Consider the following 18,785-nt stretch of genomic DNA (forward strand, 5'->3'; position numbering starts at 1 on the left):
AGCGAGCATTGGGCGTGGCCGACGATGGAAAGCGCCAGCTACGAGCCAAGTATTGTGGCGTACTACTGTTGATTATGTCTTACCTTAAATGTCATGTTGAACAAATAAATGTATGTATGTAGTAATGTTCATCGCGAATTTATGTTAGATGTCATATAATTTATATTTTCCAAAAACCTTACCCTTTGATTTATTTTAATTTTTTTTCTGTAGAAAGCTGACTTTCAGCCTCAAAATTTGCCAAGTAGCCCAGGATGGTCAAATGCGTCTGACTGTTTTTTCTCGAATTTTTATTTTCCATCGATTTATAAACGGGCAAAAGAAAGAAAAAAAAACTCCAGATCCAGATCATCCTTGACATGCGATGCTTGGACAATTAAAGTACATGTTAGTTCTTATCGAACATGGTTCAAGTTTCATGTACTAGATAAATTGGACAACTCTTTGATTGAATGCTTAGCACACAAATCCACAACAGTAGCCTTTAACTCATCCACCCGTATTCCAAATTTATTAGCTTGACTGAACGTTTCTCTTGTCAAATATCAACGAACGGGTTGGTCCATTCCAATGTAACTGTTCGACCACAGACAACGGAACTTCCATCAGTCTTTGATTTCGCCATTGTGTGCTAGTCGACTCCATTACTATGTTTGCGGAATCACCGATTGAATTTCCTCAACGGAACCGGCGCCCGAGCGATACTCCGCGTGTCGATCACCAAAACTAACAATTCTACACGTGGCTCAGTCAAGATATGATGGAGTTTAGCCCTAGAATTACTTCCATAAGCCAGATGTGACCATGGTGAAGATGAACCTTCTTTGCCCAGCGAGAAGACGTTCGTTGCTGCTAATGGCAATCAGAGGAGCGAGTAGAGTACACACACAATATTTGCACACGTTTTGCAAGTCCACCGCATTGCACCGCACCGATGAGAATAGGAGGGTGACGTGACAGTTTGTCAGCCAACCATAGGCACTAGGCAGTGATGGAAAGCTTCTTCCGGCTCGTGTCAACTCCCGGTCGCCGGCCGCCACCGCTTTGATTACACCTCGACGATGACGACGACGACGACGACGGTTGGGAGCAGCAATCTTAGTTATGATTTAATGCGGCAACGGTACATACCAGAACCGCCGACGACGAGGACGGACGAGCTCAACGGAACAAAAGCCTGATTGCAAATATTTACCGTCGTCTTCGTCGTCCGCGTGTCGTCGGTGAGAGCATTTGGTTTAGGAAGAAGGAACATACCGTGAAGAAGTTGTCCTTAGACAGTCTTCTGTTTTCAGATGGTTTGCTGTTGCTGTTGATCTGAACTTATTGTAGATGATTACCCTGCAAAGATAAGAAAATTTGTACAGCAAAGTTAGTAAGACTAGTAGATGCTTGAAATTTGCATATTATTATTGTTCGATGTTGTTAAGCATAAGGTTGATTGTCCGCACACAATTGAGCCCAGTATTACAAATGCACACACAAAGAATGGCCCAAGCTGCAATTGGAGGAGTACAAAAATATGAAGATTTGAACATTACCCCCTAAAATCAAAGCTTTGGAGATTAATTTATTTTCTTGATCCTATCGTGATAACTTGATGATTACAGCGTAGCACGTAATTATTTATTTTAAACCTATTGCCTCAAAATGTTTGACAATACTCAGGGCATTTTGACAGATCTTTTTTTTAAGATGCTTCCAGTGAGCTATTTGCTCTTTGAAGGAAGCACGACACTAGAGACATGCAACGCCCAGTGGCACAGCCGAAAACTTTTCCTGACAGCTACGGCGGGAATCGAACCCACGCTCCTCAGCACGATGCGACTAAATGCTTGGTGACACTAGCCGCACGATCACGAAGCCACAGTCATCTTAGTTAAGCAAGTAACCGTCGATCAAAAGATCAAAAAGCCATATTTTCCCATATTATTTAGGCACTATTTTAAATTTGATTTTATTTGGAATCCTTATAAAACTATAGATACAAAAACACCGGGAATCACTTAAAAATGCAATGCAATGCATAGTTTTATGAGGATTTACAATATTATACACTTTTAGAGTAGCTAGTATTAAAATATATGGCTTTCTACTTTCAAAAAAATCATATCTCAAAAAGCATACATCCATGATTTTTTTTAACCCTTATGTGGCCGACAGGGTACCCGGGTACCCCATTTAAAATACACGGTGTAGAAAAAAAGCAAAAAGTTTGTCGGACACATAACCCAGATAACCAGTAATCGTATAGGATGTTGCATAAGATGATAAAGTGGAGGCCATATGTGTGCATGCCTCTATTTAGGCGCAAGTAAAATGTACGCATATCGCCTTTACTTTAACATCTTTTGCAACATCTTATACGATCACTGGTTGACTGGGAACGGTTAAGTTACGCCACATTTTCTGAATTTGGTCCCGAGACCATGAAATCCTGATATTTAAAAAAATATGTTTTGAAAATTTTAGGTTTTGAGAAACCTTGATTTTTTGTATCACCCTATCTTAAAATGGGTCACCCAAATGACCAAGTTATGAACAAATACGGGTCTAATTATTTTCGATGTAATACAAAACCACCATATATAACGACATTCGAAATTCCACTATATCGATTTTCTATGGAATGGCAGTGATAACCAACTTCCATACAAAATGGCCAACTTTGACAAGCTGTAACTGTAGCTGTAATTTTGAACAATTACACATAGTGTTTATTATTTTGCAGATGCTCTGATAAATTCATAATTTTTCTGTAACAAAATGTATCTTATTTTTAGTTCACTGTCAAATTTTCGGCTCAATCGATCATAGGAAAATAAAGTTAGAGGATGTCAAAGCCAGGGGGATGACGAAGGGCCAGAATCAGCAACCCAGCATCCGATTCAAAATGGTATCCAAGGTTTTTGTTTTGATTGCTTAATTCATGGAAAAAAAGGCACTTGAAACATTGACACTGCTTCGCTGCGACATATAATATCGTGCAAAGTGATAAAGAAAGAGAAACAATCGTAAAAAACACAATTTCGTCTGAAATGTGTAATTTACGAAATAAGCACTAGCAACACACGAGCCGCACACCCGAAAATCAGGAGCAAGTTAGGGTAAACCGACCAGAAAGTGGGTACCAAAATGCTTCGTACCAAAAACGATGATGGTGAGAGTGGCGATGTACCGAGTTTGACAGCTGTGTCACCCCACTGGTCATAACTGACTATTTTGTATGCAGGGCCGGATTTACAAATGTGGTGGCCCGGGGCCACATTATTGTGGGGGCCCTTTATTTAGAAAATATACCTATTTTTGCCGATTTAACAAAAAAATATTGATCATGTTACAAATATAATAATGAAGGTATTAATGCCATTGTGGGAGCATTTGAATCTAGAACAATAAGCAGAGCTAGGAATTATGTTGAAATCCACTAAATTTAATCATAACGGATTTGAAATTCTGGCGTAAAAACAATGATAAATAAATTCTATATAAAGCAAAAAAATGCTTTTCACGAGTGTATTCACGGCATTAGATCGTAGATTTAGTGGAAAGTCATGCCAGAGTTCACAGTGAAACCGCAAGAAGAATTTATAGCTGAAATTTAAAACTAGGAGTGTGTAATGTCTGAGACATAACCGCAATGTTGACGTAGGACTAATTTTTAACGCATAATAAACAATTTAGGGCTCACAGATGTAGTAAACGTGTATCAATTCAGCAAAATCATGCCGAGTTAGATTATCGACTGGTTGAAGATCATTTATGCATATAAAATATGCATTTAGAATAGCCAATTTATTACCCATTTAAATAACTCTTCTACATTCTTTAAATGACGGCCAGAGTAAAGACACTATATGCTAAAGACTCGAAATCTGACGATTGTTGCTGGTGATGATGATTCCCGTATCATGACGATGATGCTGCCGAGCAATGCCTTTAAAGCGCATTTGACAGATCTCCTACTCGATTGGAATGACATTGACAGTAAATTTGGAATTCCAATTGGAACATTTCGTGTATTTTCATATAGTGTCTATAGGTCAGAGTAACGAATCCAACGGTTTTATGTTCGGAAAGTAGAAGTCGAACAAATTTTGGTTTATTTTTCTGAATAACTCTTGTGGATTTGTTTGGTAGTCCTGAAAAGGACCGTTTGGTATGTTGTAGCTGATGCATTCCTTGGATGAGCGTTTCTGGTCATTCATCATGTAGCTTGTTGAGGTTTAAGAGGTTGAATGTAGAGATGTCGGATGTGGTCATTCCATTTTTGGTCAGCGAAGCGGAAGCAGTATTCAGTAAATTTGATGTTTGATGGTTAAAGTTCTTCCATAGCGAGCAAGGACAATATAGGACGATGATATGAAAAGTAGGATCAGTATCGTTTACACTCTACGCTTACGTTTTTAGTAAATGTTAAGGTGAAGATATGACGAAGCCACACCTCGATTTTTCAAAATCACAAATCTGAAGAACCGAATGTCGGTTTGCGCTGAAAAGTTGATCGATTGGTTACCCGCTAGTGGTGACCAATGCAAGGCCCACCAAATGTGGTTGCTTCATTTCTTAGAGTCGCGGGGCATAGTTTCAAATTAGAATTAGTTGAATTTTTAGAAATAATTGAATAATACTCCAAATAACTCATTCGGAAGCTTTGGGCCCTTAAAAGGACAACTTTGGTACAATTCATTGCCAGCCATGCCGCCACCACCGATTGATCCGAAAAGAATCGAGGCTTCATTGGATAGAGGGCGGTGCCACCCGCTTGCTCATCCGTAGAAGCGGATCTTTTTTGGGATCTTGCTACCGCTCGGCGCTGTCCGTCCGCTGCTGTGTGTGCCGATGAAATGATCGAAATGAGTGTGTGCACCACTTATATAAGTTTCGTCGTGTCGCCTCACAGAACTATGCTTGATTGTGATTGGTTGGGTAAGACTGACCTCGAGCTTTTACCAATTTTCAATAGTTATTTAATTGAAATCAATAGTCTCCTCCTCTAGCTCTCCTTTTCGACTCACCGTTTTGCAGCCTCACAGAAATGGCATAGATGCACTTATAAACAGCTCTGCGAACACATCTTCAATAAAATGTGCGCTGCTGTGTTTCGCTACGCATGTGGCTCGGCGGCAAACACACACCGCTCAACCGCAAAGCTTTGCGTAAGAGTGTGTAAAAGGCCATACGAGCTGCGCGAGACGTCGCAGATCTCAAACATTTCGCGGCGTAAGCTTCGCTCATTTCAGGCTCTGGGTAGCGCTCTCAGCTGTAGGCTGTAGTTTCTCGGCAATACAGTGCGCTGTGTGTTGAATTGTACATTCGGTACATTCTTTTGCTTTCCTGCGAGCACCGTCATGCGCGATGCGATGCGAACGAGCGAACTGAAAACCAAGGAGGGCTAAAGCTCGGGTTGCATCGTCGGTTTTTTTTTTCGTTCGCTGCATCTGCCATTTCACTGGCTCAGTATGTCGACATGTCGACTTCCAGTGTTGGCAAATGCACTAGAATAAATTTACAATTACAAACTGAATAATTTTATAAATCTTTTTTCAAAACATTGTGTTAATAATTCTTTGTACTACGCTATATATACTACATTCTTCCCCTCCTCTGCTCTCCTTCTGAAATCAGATTAAAAGAAATATAGGATTTCAATTATGTAATTAAACAAAAAATAATAAAAATATACACAGCTAAAACGACATTTTCTACATTTTTGAACACTCTCAAAAGTTTATCATTATAAACCCAGAAATAATACATTTTTGTTTGCATTAATCTAAAATCCAATTCTTCTTTGAAATTCAAATACAAGTATTACTGCGATTTTTTCCGCTATATATACTACACGGGGCAAGATGAAACGCAAAGTTTTGAAATAGATTTCAATACAATTTGGAAATTTTTCTTTCGCCAAAAGATTGCTTGAATCAAAAACTATGTGTTATGGCATTTAAGCTGTTCACCATCATTGGATAACATCATGTTAACCCGCTGTTTCAACTTGCCCCGGTGTACCTTAATCGTGAGGTTGCAAACCCGTGTTTTGAATCTGGGAGTGATGATTCTTTCAATTATTGGCTCCCACTTGATAAGCGCTGCCTGTGCCTGAGCGCTAAGTAGGAAACCGACTCCTCGGTGTCGGGGAGCGTTGTCGCCAAGGTTGTCGCCTCGAATACCGGAATGTAACAATACCTGACCCAATGGTAGCTTGCGTTCTGTAAAGTTATGCCAAGTCAGAAGGACAACAGTGCCCAGACTGTACTATCAGCTAAGCACACAACTCTTAGTTGGCGGTCTTTATCATCGATTGACCCGTGAAAAAGTATACGCTCCTTGTCGACTTACCATTTTGCAGCCTGCAAAACAAATTAAATGTGTTGAAGAGATGTCAGATCGACCTGCAGTTAATTTCTCATAAAATATTTTTTTCAAATGGTGTGAAACTTACAATTTCCATGCTCAAAAGACCAAGGACGTGTCTTTTCCGTGTTAAGTCAGGTATTACTATAATTTCGAAAGTTTCTCTTCTCAAACTACATTTTAGATAAATGGAGTACATATATGCTTATTACTCCCTGCATTAAAAGTGCAAAAGAGTTCACATATATGAAAATATACAGGGTGTCCATACCTATCCCTACAATGTACCATTGGTGCAAGGATCATTGATGTTTTTACATGTCTTATGAGTAAAACATTTTCCCTGAACATCCATAATTGAAGTACAACCTTAATACTCGGACTCATCTGTGACTAATTGCAGATCAAAGTCGTACCAATTATTCAGATAGCTTTTTAATCCACCAGGTAAACCAGAATACCATTACCAAGCATTCGTCAGTGAAATACCTCCTACCTGATTAATTGAACTCGCATTCAATCCAATTGTGCTAGCAATGCGCAATTTTCCTGTATTGAATGAAAGCTCACACCCCACACCGAAAGGACAACCGAGAAACAGTCACGGTGAAAAGGTCCTGAATAAAACATCCGGTTCACCGGGGGGAAATGACGAAATCCTAATTGAATGAAAATAAATCACAAATAATAACCGTCATCAGCGCCATCGCGTTGTCGGAGGCGTGAGTGGGCCATCCATTGATTACGCTGGGGGTTTTCCCACAATTTTTACCTTCCTCCTCCGATGTTCGGCTGTATTAAGACATCTCAAGCCCACCTGTTACCACAAAATCCCACGTTTAATTTACGGACGCCCCCTCCCATGAGTATTGATCTGATTTCGAGAATCAGTTCATGAGGTTGTTGTAGGGTGGTGTAACTATGATAATGTGGTTTCAGGCTAGAATTTGCTTGGCGATGCTGATGCAGAACAATGTGGGAATCTGTATCAGAATGAACAACAAGAGAAGTGGGGTGGACCAGTTAAATGCCAATGTAATGATGACCGCAGAAAATGAAATCAGTTCGAGTTGGATGTGGAATTCCGCAAAACAATTTTCCGATGTACCTAATTGGGAAAAGTAATTATGATATCGGTTGATTGTTACTGATGCATTGCATGACGACAGTGTTTGATCCTTTAAATGGAAAGCATGCATTGTGCATCCGAAACACCTAAACAAATTCATTCTTCTACCAGGAATTTATTATGAATCCACATTGGACCTACTTACTCTTTTTCTAATTCATTAAACCATATCAAATCGAAGCCTTTGGACCTCTTTTTGTGTTTTGGTTAAAAGTGCATTTAAGTTAAAAAAATCATTTTAGTCCACCTTCAGTGACTTTTTGATGAGAAAACGTAATAGAGCTTTAAATTTATCTTTGTGGTGTTGTCACAAGTTCAGGAAATGACAGAACGATGCATTCTATTGCCCAGCGCTTTTCAGCCAAAGTGGTAGCAGCACAAGACCACCAATAGCTAAACGAGATCAATAAATCTGGCGATGTCAACAGTTAAAGGGTTTATAAACGGAATAGTTGGTTCGACAAACGAGAAAAATACTAGAAGCTGGTACTCGGCTAAACTTACAAGAGAGCGCCTGAAGGTGTCAAGAGGGAAAATATAGCATCCAATATACCGCAGCACGAAAGTTTGATGGTCGAAGTGCAGGATAGCATGGATCGGAATGATATGCAGAGGTTTTCTGAAGCTGTCAACAGAGCTGGGCACGCTTGCCATTAAACACATTTCTGTCGAACATTTGCCTATATTCTCACAATGATAACTCAAAAAATCTCTACGAATGTTCTTCAGTATGTAAGTAAAGTATGAAATGTTCTCCAGTATAAAGTATAGTAAAAGTTCAATTTCAAATTTTGGCATTCGAGTAATTGTAAGGCAAACGCTGTTTAACTGTTAACGGATAGTTCTCGTTAACCGTTAAATTGTGTTTGTTCAGCAATAGCTCGAAAACCTAGAGCTCAATTTGAACTTCTTCCATCCTAATAGAAAGGTTGAAGAAAACTATCGCGGGATTGCACAAGGACATCGCGTTTTTGAAGGAGAGCATCAAATACAGGCTTACACCCGTAAGTCAAAAGGAAAAATTTAAAACAGCCATAAACCCCAACATAGTAAAGACAATTGAACAAAAATTAATCAAAGAAAGCATCAAAAAACTACACAGCAAGATTAACATGAAAACTTTGGAATGTTATTCTCTTTATTAAAAAGTTAGCGAAAGATTTTCCTGAATCTTTCCCCAACATTCTAACAAAGTTAAAAGTGGCTGTATTTTGTGAATCGGAAAGAAAAAGAAAGTTACTAGATAAAAAACTTAGAGCGTTAAAGTTGCAAAATCCAAAGTTTACATGTTCTTCTACGCAAACACAAAAAAAACACAACACAAGAACTGACTGGGTTAGTGGTAAATCGTTCTTCCGAACAGTTCTCGGAAGAACAGTTGACCCTTCTCAACAAAGGACTTAATTACGCAGTAAACTCTAAACCAGACTCAACACAAACCATAATCAACATTGAAGCATCAATCAACACGAACAACTTACAGACACCACAGATTCAAGAAATCAGAACATAAACAGCTAACATTATTCAAAACACACAACACAATAAACTGGAGGGGATTTTCTTTTATTATCGTAAAAATTGGTACCAAGGTTCTCAGAATTCAATGATTTTTTCCATAGGTAGGGTTCATATATACATATATGAACAAAAACAATATTGAAAAAAAATCAGGGTCGCCTAATTTTCCGGAAAACCCCAATGGAAAACCAACATTTTCCACAGATACCACCTACTTTGAAAAATCGTAACTCAAGAACGAAGCATCGTAGACACAATGTTTTTTTTTTGTGAAATCATGAGCAAATTTTCTCAGCAATTGAAAAAAATACAAAATGAAAAATGTTTCCCACAAAATTTTCCACTGTTAAGGAAAATCGGTTGGCAAAGTCGGAAAAACTATTTTCGCACTCCGGGAAAATTCTAAAAAAAATGGAAGGGAATTACATAAGCTATATTCTGTGAAATTTTCAAGATGTGGTTTTTCTCCGTTCCTGAGTTATGACCAATTTTATGTAAATTTTCCAGATGTGCTATGTGTTTTTTTAAATCATAACGAAGCATCGTAGACACATTGTTTTCTTGTGAAATCCTAAGCATATTTTCTCAGCAACCCAAAAAAGAAATACAAAATGAAAAATGTTTTCCACAAAATTTTCCACTGTTGAGGAAAATCGGTTGGAAAAGTCGGAAGAATTATTTTCGAAGTCCGGAAAAATTCTAAAAAAATGTATTTTTGGAAGCTATATTCTGTAAAATTTTCAAGATGTGATTTTTCTCCGTTCCTGAGTTATGACCAGTTTAGAATAACGTTATTTTCTATTTGTTTTTATAAGCCTAACAGTACACTTTCGTTTTCTGGAATCCGTTTGCTCCGGCACGCAAGAAAAATGTTCGAAAAGTTTTTCATTCTACGCTAGCTGAATAGAGTCCATGAGGTTGAGTTTTGAGTTTTTATCCCAAGTATTGTACCACATGGATATACTAAGGCTAAAACAATACAATTTCAGTGATGATATGGTAAGAAATTTGCAAGTAAGCTTCACTTGGGCTGATTTCCTTGAAATTGACCGTAATATTCAAGATAAACAACATAAAACGTAAATTTTGGGCAAAATTTACCACAATAGGGATACAAGCATGTTTTAGAAGTGAGAATGGTGTTAATAAACAAGATAAGATGCAGTCACCTTCAACACAACAAATCTCATTAAAAAAGGGAAAAGCACATTTTTGTTAAATTTACGTTTTAATTTGTACAAAATAAAACGGCTTCGTACTTCACCAATACAGCATCTCATATTTTTTCTCTTCTGGTCATAGTTGCTACTAGCCATGGTGAGGACAGGAACCTTATTTGTTTCAACTTAAAACCAATACTCGTTAAAATAAAACGAAATACCAATGAAATGACGTGCGTGCCAGCTGTAATGGACTTACGACACATAAGCGATCAGCAGAGAAGGAAAAAGGACATTTAATTCCAAAACATATGCTGTATTTGGTCAGTGTTAGATTCCCTTCCAATAAATAAATTTACTTTGAAAATCCAAACTACAGATGTAAAATGAATTCAATTTGAGTTTGTATGAGAACTTATTGGACACGGTGTATAGGAATAACATCAATAATAGAATATCAGTTTTTGGTCAAAATTCCCAAGAGTATATATTTTCCGCATACATCGGATCGCTTTGCGGTCTTCGACAATTTTTTCCAATCATCCTGGGCTATACTCTTACATTAGCGGTTATATGGTATAGGATAATTTTGAGCAACTTTCAAGAAGTATGTTTTCCCATGTAAAATCCCATACAAATTTCAATCGCGATGCGCAAAATGTAGGCTTAACCAATCATGCCCAAATTTTGCACAGATGTTTGGGACCTCAAAGAGCATCTAAACAACTTTGATCTGATTGAGACTGATCAACTTTAAATTTTCCCATACAACGTTGACCCACCCTAGTGTACATATGGCGTTTCTGCTTCTCATCCACTGGGTTCAAACCGCAATTGCGCCATTGGGCAGTACAAGTTGTGCGAGAAAAAATAGAAATAGAAAATAGAAAAGTCATGCACCTAAAACAGCTAATCCCGACAGTTACAGTTAGACCGAACATAGGACAATTAGAGATACAATTATTCGCCCCCTGAGGAAGACACAAACCCCGTGTCGAAACGTCGGGCAAATTAAGAACGTCGTTTGTTCAATAAATGACTGCGTAGCCAAACATAATTGATTAATAAAAATGTAAACAGCAATCATTCTATTGGCGAAATCATTCGAAATACCGCGTACTCTTAGGTAACATGGCACTGCTCAAACGTCAGTGAGTGGAGTAAACTCCCCAGCCAGCAATTTGGTTGCTATATCAAAATTGCAACTGAAATAGTCACATATATATAGCACCAAAGAAATCGTATTCAGTGTACGAAACAGGCATATACATACTAAAGTGGAGGCCATATCGAAACATATATACGATTACTGCGATTCCATCCAACATAATTTACGATCTCTCGAAAAAAATTTACGATTTCGCCGATTTTATCTGTCCAAATATACGATTATGCATGATCTTATTACGATTGAGAATACCAATATACGACTCAAGATTTTCAAATTAAAAAAAAAAACAATTGGTGTCCAGTGGGAATCGAACTTAGGTCCTTTGATTGAGAACTGCGCGTTATCTCTATTGGCTATACTGCCAAGTTGAAAATAGAGAGTTCAAAGTGAATGGCATGAAACGAATAAAAATTAGCATGGCACGGTGCGAGACTTGTAGTGGCAGCGTTGTTGTTGTGCATTGAGTGGCACCAAAAGTGGTACCGTGCAAGAGACCCGGAATTCACATCGTTGTTGGAATCTATACATCACTTATTGTAAGTCATCTGCTAGAATGAAATCCTATGTATTTGGTTGAAATGATTGCTACCATGGTTGAAATGTGTAAACAACAACAAAAAATACGACGCGCGACACTTCCGACATTGTGTTTAACGCAAGGCAAAAGTAGCGGCAGTGAAAGAAAAAATGTCGTTAATTCGGTTTTGAACTGAAAACATAATATTCAATGCATCGTCTGTGCTACTCTCGGTTGTCAACTTTCTCAAATACTCACCTCAAGGTCACGGAAGCATGGGAGTCAAGAACTGTCAAATCGTATGGAAAAATCGCGAAAAACGTTAAATGTTGGAAAACGGGAAAGTTTTGTGAAAACTTAGTGAATAGAAATCAAGAATGGTTGGGCTAGGCAACTTTTTGTGTTTTAACTTCATGTTCATGAATACCTTCTTCACCGAGAAAATTCGATTTTAATACCACACAAAAAAGAGCCATCTGTTAGATTTTTAGTTTGGAATGTCGATCTATTGGATCGCAATTTGCTCCAAGTAAAAGACACGATTTTTTATTTGTGAACTTAATATGCTCTCATGACAGCATCCTTCCTTCATCCGGTAACATTGACTATGAAACAAAGAAGTACATAGCTAGAATGAACTGCATATTACTGATTTTTAATAAGAAACTGTAAACTCCTATTAGCTGCACTTCAAATCAAGATACTCCCTTAGGACAGTAACTAGCAAGCATGCATCAGTTTATAACCTTTTCCATTGAACCGGTTGTGCCATCAGCTTCCGGCACAATCTGCCTCCCACACAGCAAAAAAAATCTTGTGATATCACATAATTTTTGCTGCACCATTCGCGTCGTAAAAGTGATGTACAAATAAGGGTATGTGTTCCATCATTAATCTCACGCTCCCATATTCATCCTATTCGAAAACAAGTGATTACGGCACCGATTGATTCCGTTCTTTTTGTTTTCATGGGTGCTCACTTCTAACAAAAAATACAAAAATAAGAAACAAAACAAATTGCGCTTCAATCCTTTGTTTTTCGTAGGATGAAAATGGGAGCCACATGCTTAAGAAGGGAACCAATACCCTATATCCTTTTCACGCAGCAAATTAGTCGTCGCCACTTGAAAGTTGGTCTAGCAATCGCTAGAACCGGATCGATAGACGAATCATATATAAATAAAATATTGGCATGGATTCGTACCTACATTCGTCTGTTGACTATGAGGCATATCCCTTACCTCTTGGCTATTTCACCGAGATAAATCTGCTGGAACGAGTTTGTTTGTTGACCCTTTCTGGTGCCAACCAGGGTGTACATGATGAGTGTGATAATTGATGGAAAACAATGTAACCAAGCAAAATTACGTTCGAAAATGGATACATTACCCGAAATTACGCGCCTGGATATTACAAAATTATTTGCTGTGCAGATGTTTCGTTTCATAGGGCACTATATGGCCCATATGCGGTAAGCGCACGGGTATTGAGCATGACCATGCTGAGGGTGACGGGTTCGATTCGTGCAGGAAATTTTCCTTGACTTTCTTGGGCATAGAGTATCTTCGTGCCTGCCACTCGATATACACATTCAAAATGGTTACTGTAAGAGGAAGCTCTCAGCTGAGAAGCAGGCTTTGTCCCAGTTGGGGCGTTGTGCTAAGAAGAAGAAGGAGACGATATTTCCTTTCATATTGTTGCATTCTTTTCCAAGTAGTGGATCAATCCCCAAGCATCAAAGCTTCCTGACAGGAAGCAACTCACTCGAAGATAGGTCCTTTTGCCATTTATCGTGCTACCATTTTGCCTGCAATTAAGGGTATGATAGCAGAGGATATCATAAAGCACTCCTCATTCCGAAGATAACTGTTTGCGCGCTATCGAAGCCCATCGGCACGAAAAGGTAGGCAGTAAATGCCTTTCTCGAAATCGGCGGCGCCCAACTGAAGTGAGCATCTTTCGCGTTTCACGGGAGGCACATAAAAGGCAGAGCTGACTGTCAGTTGGATTCCAGTTCTGCTCTGCTGCATTAGAGTTGAATTTCTTCTCTGGGTTGATGGACTGACTGACTGCGCTCTGATGGACGGACAGCTCTTGGGGGTTAGTAATAAATTGCTTCGAAATAATTGCGCTACCGAGAGGAGCGTGCTGAAAGCACGACGCCACCAGTATTTACGAGCTTCATCATCGTCCTTTTGATTGGGAAATTTATGGCACCAATGCTGGGACACGTGGCGGTGTGGTACGAGGTCCTAACTGGCGGGTGGCTCCAGCCTCCGTAGAACGAACCGTTTGGGCGATAATTTATGACTGCTGTGCGCAAAATTAGACTCCAGCAGACAGACGCTCGATAACTTACGGCTCGATGCTTGATATACCTAGATAGGGCATCTTGGATTTTTCTTTTCGAACCAGGAGTGAACCCAATTATAGCAAACGAAGAAAGTAGTGATAATTAACGGCTCCCAAGTGGACGATATCAATTAATAAGCTAGCGAGGATTAGCATCATTGATTTAGCTGGACGGATTATATTGATGATGTGTAGACAATTGACTATCGTTATCTGATAAAAGGAGAAAGTCTTCAACGAAGGTGAATGACACACGATGACAACGATATGTTCAAGGTGAAACGTCAAGAGCTCCCACGTTAATTTTACATACAAACTTTAGAGGCACATATCTGACTAATAAAGCATCGAATCAAGCTGCATTTGTTTATCCTGGTTTTGCTCACTTGCAAAAATAAACAGATTATCTAAATCAGGCACATTTGTTTACAAATTTGCAAGATTAGTGCTGTTGAAAACGTGAGTAGGGGACCATATTGTTGCAGTCATATAGGTGTTTTCTGCTGCTTCTCCTTATGGGTTACATACCTTGCGCGAATAAAAAAAAAAATATGGCATAACCTGTGATATACACACTAAGATCAGCTCGGTATTTTCCCCATCTTTTTACTCAACAGCAGATTTAACTCGGTACGCTCGGTTATCCTTTTTACTGAATACTCTGAAAATGTGTTAACGAGCTCTGCAAATGAACTGTCAAAAATTACAGTTGACCGGTAAATATCATTACTGATGAACGGTAAATATTGATTACCGAGTGTACCGAGTTGAATCTGCTGTTGAGAACTCAGTAAAAAGATGAAAAAAAATACAGAACTCAGCGAAAAATTTACTGAGCTGGAAAATCAGAATCTTAGTGTGTACTAGCTAGACAATACAATGCAATGGAATTTTGACCATTTATGACTTATATAATGAGCTTTGAAAATCTTTTGACTTAACTTAAAATTCTTTACACGGAAGAAAATTATAACGATTAGATTATTTTTCTAATAAAACTAGCTGTACCCGGCAAACTTTGTCTTGCCTACTGCGTTTTTTGACGTTTCGAGACCCTACCCATGTGCCCAAGTCCCCGTTTAAAATGTATGAAAACCCGATTTTCAAAAACTCTCAATTTTCCCATGTTTTAGGCTTCATAAACCTTCCTTGGGTGAAAACTAACAGAACAAAACTTAGACGACCCAAATCGGATCACCCGTTCGCAAGTTATGCGCGGTCCCACGTATGCCATTGCATTTTTATATATATATATACTAGCTGTCCCGGCAAACGTCGTTCTGCCTGCCTACTGTGTTTTTTGACATGCAGCTCCATAGGGACGTCCCCGGCGAAGTCATCTGTATGGGAGCCCCCCGTTCCAGAGACCGGAGAGGTCCCGCACCAAGCTAAGAACCTTCCCCGGCCCCAAAAATACCCACATACAAAATTTTACACCGATCGGTCAAGTAGTTTTCGAATCCATAGCGGTCAGACAGACAGACAGACAGACAGACAGACAGACAGACAGACAGACAGACAGACAGACAGAAATTCATTTATATATATATAGATTTTCTAATAAAATACCAAATTTTCTTAAATTTGAACATCGTTTCAAAATTCAAGATGCTAATTATAGTTCATTTAAATTTCCATTTATTGTCTTTAATATCAATAAGCTTTCAAAGTAAGTAACAACATAGCCGGAAATTCATTGAAAAAGTAATGAGATGCATATTAAAAATAGACCAGTTTCCTAAAAAATCATAAAATAAATGAAATCGCTATAACTTTTTCTCTTGTTAATAATTTCAAGTTGAGTCAAACGTTTTTCAGAGCTCATTATATTAGTCATAAATGGTCAAAATTTCAATGCATTCGGTTCATTGAATCCGGAGATATAACAGCTCAAAGTTGGCTATCGGATAATTCTACCTTTTTCTAAAATGCTTATTACTTCCTGAAAAATAGCTCGATCTTTTCCAAATTTTGTCCACTGATGCACAACTAGTTGATCAACTCACAGTGAAAATTTGAGAATATTTGATGCACTTTTTAAAAAGTTACAGCTAATTGAACATTTTTTGAAAAGTGAAAATTTTGCCTGTCCCGATCATTTTGTCTATCCCCTGTATCAGCAATAAATTTATTTAAAAAAAATACAGTCATCAGTAATGTTTGTTACTGATTTCAGTAGAGGCTCTAGAAAACTACCGAGTGCTCAGCAATTTCGTCGTTTTTTTTACGAATATATCCGCTAAAAAAAGTACCGAACATCGAGTATAGGATTATGAGTGTAGATCTAAAGTTACAGCCCAGTATAGTGCACACCCTCCATAGGGACAAGACAAAGCGTGATATTTTAAACGCGACTATCTCGAAATGGTGTTTTTAAAAAGTGCCGTTGCGGTGATCACGATATCTCAAAAACCAGTTTTTTTTTAATTCTTAATCACTTAACCTAATTTACAGCTCTATTGTCCACTGGGGCACTACGTGAGCAATTTCAATTGACAGCTGCACTTACATTTTGTACAGCGCCTAGATTCTATTCTACTTTATCGAACTGGTTGCCTTTCTGCTGCTTTCACTTTTTCTACTTTATACCTAGTAGAATGATGAGCACAAGGGTGATGATGGATTGCCGTTGTTCCTTTCCAGTCCGATTGGGGGTCCATTGTGAGTAGCAGTTCGTCGATGTCCAGGTATCCGGGTCCGTTTGAGCCATGGGGCTCAGAAGAGGGTCAGTGTCAGTTGCTCTCGGGGGAAAAGCAACTGACGAAAAATTGCAAGTGCCGGGGCTGGGAATCAAACCCATGACCATCCGCATATGAAGCGAACGTGTGACCAACTACGCCACGGGCCCCGGCTCAAAAACCAGTTGACCGTTTTGAAAACTTTTTTTTTAAATTGTCCGTATTTCAAATCTCGAGGTACTGAACGGATCACTTTCCATAAATAAAGGCATTGTTGGCTTTAAAAATACTTTGATATACCGTCGTTGGGGGTGAGAATGGGTCAAAAAAGGATACTCAAAGATTGTTTGTTAAATAACAAATGCAGTTGAAGTCGGAATAACTTTTTATTTGGTATGTATACTCTTCTATATAGTAATGATAGTTTAGCAAGAGAGTATCACATTATATGAATTGTCTACTAAACTACAAATGATTGAAAATTGACCCAATCTCACCCCTTAGAGGGGGTGAGAATGGGTCAAAGTATTCCAAGTCGCCTATCTAAGTATACAAGTTAATTCTATTGATCATATCTAGTAAACCTACTTAAAATACAATGTAACAATGACGAATAAAAACATAGGTAATTTTAAAAGATGATTAATCCACCTAAAAGGACTAATACAATCGAAAAAATGGTTGAAATTTGATAAAATAAAGTTTGTATATTGTATCGCCATTTTTAGCCATCATAATCATCCTGATTTAAAGTTTCAACCTCCATGAGAGGAGGGGGGGGGGATTACAATGAGGGAGAGGCGCATTGAAAGATTTATTGAAAAAAAAGCATGATATTTTTCGTCGTTCGTTCGTCTTCCGATATTTTGTCATGTTACCGGTTTTATGGCTCCAGTATTTCCTCAAGACCACTACCGTCTGGTAATTTCACGATATTTCCTACAAATTTAAAAAATGAGTGGAGAAGAAAAACGCTATCAAGTCTATTTTGTGAGCTTACGATATTGCAGTACACTAAAGATTAGCTGATGATCAGAGGAGCTGTCCAAACGCATTGGTTTATTGTTATAAATGATTTTAGGCACTAAACGTATGAACACACTCGCTTGACACTTCCTCGATATATTTTCGAAAAAATCGTGCTTTTATGGAGATACGGTAAACATGGCACCCCTCTAACGTCAAATGGGGACTGGATAACAAGTTGAATTTTTAGTTAAGGTGGTGTGCACTCGATAACTTGCTTGACCCAATCTCACCCCCATTCTTAATATTAAGACATAGGGTCGAAAATATTGAATTTTTGAATAAAAAGTGCATTGACAGCCCGCTTTTTTCGTTGCATCATCCAGGTAATACCTACAGCTAACCACTTTTAAGATAATTTATGGTTGGGTACTTGTGTGAAACATTACGAAGGAGAAATTTTTTCAGAGTGATTTACTAGTGAAACTACTTAGTTTCATCATATAAGTTTAGTCACAATTTTAACAAAAAAACGATTATTGCTAAACATCTTATTCTGCATCATGACGTGTAAAAACATCTTCTCTTTGAAATAATATAAAGTTATCAATATAAATTAGCGATAGTTTATGAGCTATTTACAATTTTATGATTCTCCGTTTTGACCCAATCTCACCCCCCAGACCCATTGTCACCCCCATCGACGGTAACTTTTACATCATAAACAATTACTTTTCCGTTCAACATGGATTTTTAACGTAGATTTTGTTTTTTTGTTCGTTAAAGTGATTCGTTCAGTACCTCGAGATTTGAAATTCGATCATATAAAAAAAGCTTTTAAATCGGTCAACTAGTTTTCAAAAACACTATTTCGAGATAATCGCGAATAAAAATTTTGCGCTTTGCCTTGTCCCTATGGAGGGTGCGCGCT

At 38.3% G+C, this 18,785-nt stretch overlaps 1 protein-coding gene across 6 annotated transcripts in view; it reads right to left on the reverse strand.

Annotated features, from left to right (window-relative positions):
* Positions 1-18,785, reverse strand: part of LOC109399758 (FMRFamide receptor) — a 728,822-nt gene that overhangs the window by 108,888 nt on the left and 601,149 nt on the right. For all 6 annotated transcript variants that reach the window (XM_062859894.1, XM_062859892.1, XM_062859895.1 and 3 more), the window contains one exon: positions 1,258-1,341. The gene's annotated coding sequence lies outside the window, so the exon portion shown is untranslated. The remainder of the gene's footprint in view (positions 1-1,257; positions 1,342-18,785) is intronic.

The sequence above is a fragment of the Aedes albopictus genome, chromosome 3, assembly GCF_035046485.1.
Source record: "Aedes albopictus strain Foshan chromosome 3, AalbF5, whole genome shotgun sequence".
Taxonomy (NCBI): Eukaryota; Metazoa; Arthropoda; class Insecta; order Diptera; family Culicidae; genus Aedes; species Aedes albopictus.